This window comes from Monodon monoceros, unplaced genomic scaffold (assembly GCF_005190385.1).
Source record: "Monodon monoceros isolate NGI ecotype Baffin Bay Population unplaced genomic scaffold, NGI_Narwhal_1 Super_Scaffold_18, whole genome shotgun sequence".
In the NCBI taxonomy this organism is placed as follows: domain Eukaryota; kingdom Metazoa; phylum Chordata; class Mammalia; order Artiodactyla; family Monodontidae; genus Monodon; species Monodon monoceros.
Genome location: NW_021703774.1, coordinates 18,672,979 through 18,677,732, shown reverse-complemented (window position 1 = coordinate 18,677,732; position 4,754 = coordinate 18,672,979). Strand labels below are relative to the sequence as shown.

Genomic DNA, 4,754 nt, shown 5'->3' with positions numbered 1-4,754 from the left:
GTACAGCTGTTCCTGGCCTCCCCTCCCTCCCGATACTACCCTGGCACATCACATCTTCAAACTGCTTAAAGAGGCAGGCTTAGCAGACAGGGAGTTTGTTGGACTGGGTCTAAACAAGCAATGCAGAAATAACTTCTAAAGGCGCTGACTGCCATGCAAGAAGTGAGCCCAGTTGAGAGAACTCCCACCCCGGTGTGGACACGTGTCTGAGCAGGAGAGAAAGGCCCCACCCACGAGTGAACTGAGAACCCAGTGATTTCACATGTGACCCCAAAATGCCATCTTAAGGACTTGGTTCTCTGTTGAGCCGCTTCTCTCTTAAGTAACTCGACAGCCCAAGCTCTGAGCAAGTGCTGGAGGTGAGCTGATTTCACCAGGGTATCGATTCTCCTTAAAGATTCTCTAATGTAAAAGTAAACACCTGCAAACTGAAGCTCTGTGAGTTCTCGGTGACAACTTTCTGTCCCCACACCCCAGAGCACGCTGGCTAACAGCCCCCCAGGGAGGCAACTCTGCAGCTTGCAAAGCGCTTTTTACACACCTGCTATCAGATCCTCACATATACATGAGGCATTTTCATCACCGTATGATGTATGTGGTATTAGCATCCTCATACCTATTTTATGGCTGTTTCAACGAATGCCCACAAAGTTTAGGAAGCCTGCCCCCGGTCACCCAGCCAGCTCCAGCCAGAGCTGGGGCCTGGAAGGGCCGTTGTCCCGGCCACCTGCCAGTTCCCTCTTGCCTGTCTTATAAGGCTGAGGTTTTCCCAAGGGAACCAGTTGATGTTGGAAACTGAAGTGTTGCCTTCCAGCAGGCCGGGGGACCTGGACGTTAGCCTTTGAGCGTGGGATCAAACCTGATCATCTCCGGTTGTGATCAAGAAAGGGAAAACCTCTCCGTGGGCCAAAAACATTGTTATGAAGCTCGCCGACAGGGCCCCAGCCTTCGGTGCCCTTGGTGTGTGGGGTATGGTGGCGTCCAGCTCGGCATGTCGCCCTGGGCACTTTGCACTTGCAGAGGAGGGGACAGGGGGACAGCGTGTGGGAACACAACCCGGGACTGGCTCAGGATGGAAGGTCACTGCGGGGGGTGGGGGGAGCAGGGGCTGGTGGGTACAGAGAAAGAAGGCAGGAGCCAGGCCTGGTTTTCAAAATCAACCTCCAGGGCTTCCCTGGTGGCGCAGCGGTTGAGAGTCCGCCTGCCGATGCAGCGGACACGGGTTCGTGCCCCGGTCCGGGAAGATCCCACATGCCGCAGAGCGGCTGGGCCCGTGAGCCATGGCCGCTGAGCCTGCGCGTCCGGAGCCTGTGCCCCGCCACGGGAGAGGCCACAACAGTGAGAGACCCGCGTACCGCAAAAAAAAAAAAAAAAAAAAAAAAAAATCAGCCTCCAGCCTGTTGTCCTCAGAAGAGGAGACCTCAGTCCCGGCACAAAATAAAAGGGTGGTGGGAGCAAATGAGGTTGCTTCTCTCAGTTGTTTATTTTTCCTCCCTCGTTTCCGCTGGTTCTCCTCCAGCCCCAATCCCCCTGGCCTCTGGTTTCCCGCCACTATCTGGTTAATAACCTCCCACATCAGCCTGCTCAGGCCCTCGGCTCCCCCTGCAATCTCTTCTCCAGGCTCTGCTGAGGCTGTATTTACCCACACACAGGATTTCCGTAGGTGGTAACCACAGGGCCTGGTGGCTCCGGCGCTGTCCCTCCTCCCCTCATGGGGGTCTATTTACAGCCCAGGAAGAATTCCAATCCCCCCCCCTCAAGAATGTGACCGTCCTTAGACGTCTCTCCTACGCCAACAGCCAGCTCTTGGTAAGATCACTCACCCTCACACCCGTCCCTCCCCGGTCTCCTCAAATGCAGAGACGAGAGAGAAGGTACACAGGTGAGTTAACCAAGGTGGGTGGCTCACTCACTCACGAACCTCCAGGCCGAGGGTCGTGGGGCGGGACCTCCGGACGCCTCCCCGTCTGGGCCCCCATCATATCACAGGCCTTGTCAATCCAGATCCCACAGAAAGGGGATACGGCATCCCCGGCAGACATCCTCGCGAAACACGCCCCCACCCCACTGCGTTTACTCCTTCCAGGACCGTTCACTCAACATTCAGAGAAGTATCCACCTCACAGGGTGATTTGCTTTTTGTTTAGCTGTGTATGGATGGGTGATGCACATTCGGAAAAGTGCGCAAGTCGGCAGCCCAGTCAAGTTTCACAACGTGGACGTACTGAGGTAATCAGTACCCAGATGAGAATGTTTCCCACCTCCAGAAGCCCCTTCCTGTACCCCAACCCGGCCGCTGCCTACCGTCTCTCACCCCCAGCCCCCAGCACCCAGCATCCCGACTTCTGACACCACACATCAGTTTTGCCTCATGGGTTTTACACTTAAGAAGCTGGATTCCAGAGATGCACAGACAAGACTTTTAATTTTTCTCCATCAACAATATCTGGGAGGCAGGAGTCTTGTTGAGCTGGCCTCTGGGTGTTCTATTTTATTTTCAACTCTCAGGATCCCTAATTCCCTAACACCACATAACTGTGAGGAATTTTAGGGAAGGAGTTATCTACGTGAGAAACCCTGCAGTGGGCAGCATGCCAAGTGTGGAGGAAAAGTGGAATGAGATAAATAAGATGAAGGCGTTGTGAAGAGATAGGGACCATAAGATGAAGGCGTTGTGAAGAGATAGGGACCACATGAAGCTGAGGCCTCCAGGAGGGCGGGGTGGGGGGGGGGGGGGAGGGGGGAGGGGGACTGCAAAGGTGGCAGGAAACTGAAACACATGCTAATATTTTCACCAAAGGGAGAGAGAAAAGAGTTCCAACCGCTCCCAGCCGTCTTCAGCCCATCCTTGCCTCTTTTCACTTTTTTCTCTATTTCTGGAGATGCTATTTTAAGCAAAGCCGTACTCCCTACCTCTTTACTTTAAACACCCGCTGAAAACAGAAGTATAACATACGCCACATTTGTAATTTGTGTGTGTGTGTGTGTGTGTGTGTGTGTATGTATGGTAAAACATACATGACAAAATTTACCCTAGTGATATCTAGGACATTCAAAATATTGTGCAACCATCACCACTATATGGATCCAGAACCTTTGTATCACCCCAAAAGGACACCTCATACTCATTAAGCAGCCACTCTCTTTCCTCAAAACCATGTTCAGATGCCACCAAGTAGGTGGCAATGCCTTCACTATATGTGTGTTGTCCAGGCCTCCTCCAATCTTGTCAAAAGGAATGCATATCTTCTCTCTTTCATACAAGGCCCACATACGTAATTTTAAATTTTCTGGTAGCCATGCTAAAAAGGTAAAAAGAAACAGGTGAAAGTAATTTTAATACTTTATCTAATCCATTTTTATGGCTGAGTAGTATTCTGTCGTATATCTATACCACACCTTCTGTATCCATTCATCTGTCGATGGACATTTAGGTTGTTTCCATTTGCAACAACATGGACGGACCCAGAGATTATCATACTAAGTGAAGTAAGTCAGAAAGAGAAAGACAAATACCATATGATATCACTTATATGTGGAATCTAAAATATGGCATAAAGGAACTTATCTACAGTACAGACTTGTGGTTGCCAAGGGGGTTGGGGGGTGGGGGAGGGATGGAGTGGGAGGGTGGGATTAGCAGATACAAACTATTATACACAAATGGATAAACAACAAGGTCCTAAAGTATAGCACAGGGAACTAGATTCAATATGCTGTAATAAACCATAATGGAAAAGAATATGAAAAAGAATATAGACACATATATACGTATAACTGAATCACTGCTGTACAGCAGAGATTAACACATTATAAAACAACTATACTTCAATAAAATAAATTTTTTAAAATAACTTCTTTAATCCAATATTTCCAAACTGTTATCATTTCATCACATCATCATTATAAAAATGATTGCTGAGCTATCTTGCACTCTTTCATTTGCACTAAGTCTTTGAAATCAGGTGTGTATCTCTCACATACCATACATCTCCACTGGACCAGCCACATTTCAGAAGCCCCACGTGGCTAATGGTTACTGTGTTAGGTGGTGCGGCTCTAAACAGTTTGTAGAATGCTATCAATATGCCAAGTCATCTTTTTAAGGGTGGTTATTAAATACTGAAACATTTTGAGGCTACAGTTTTGTTTTTAATACAAATTTATTTTCTTCATTATGAAAAATAATATACTTGGAAACTGTGGAAAGAAAAATTACCCCTAAGCACCAGCACAAGCAAAACTATAATCACTTTTTGACACTCCATATGTCATGACTTCTTTGTAGTTTTTTCTCATCGTTTTGTGCCCCATACAGCGATGTTACCATCACTTTGAAGTGGAAACTGAAGGCCAGTATGACCATTTACCAGAGGCAACAACGCAGCTTTCCCCAGTCTTGAGGAGGTTTGTGAACTAGCTTGTGTCTAAGATTCCTTCCAACCCAAACATGCCAGGGTACTAGGATGTCGTTCGTCCCTTCCACCTAACAGACACACACAGACACACAGACACATACACACATACACACACACAGAGCCCAGGTCTTCCGTTCCACCCCATAGAACAGTCTGAAAAGAGTAAGATCACCTCTACTCAGCCTTGCTGACTCTCTGGGAAAACACAGGGATCTAAACGGAAACACTTTTATTTAGCATTCATGCTCAGAAAGAAGAAAGCCTAGCAGAAACCTAACTCAGTATCCAAGAATGTAAAAACATTTCTTTTTAGATTCCCAGCAGCTTCATGCCACA

General features: G+C 48.1%; 1 pseudogene; it reads right to left on the bottom strand.

Moving 5' to 3' along the window:
* Positions 1-3,149: 3,149 nt before the first annotated feature.
* On the bottom strand, positions 3,150-3,267 carry LOC114900177 (annotated as a pseudogene).
* Positions 3,268-4,754: the final 1,487 nt, after the last annotated feature.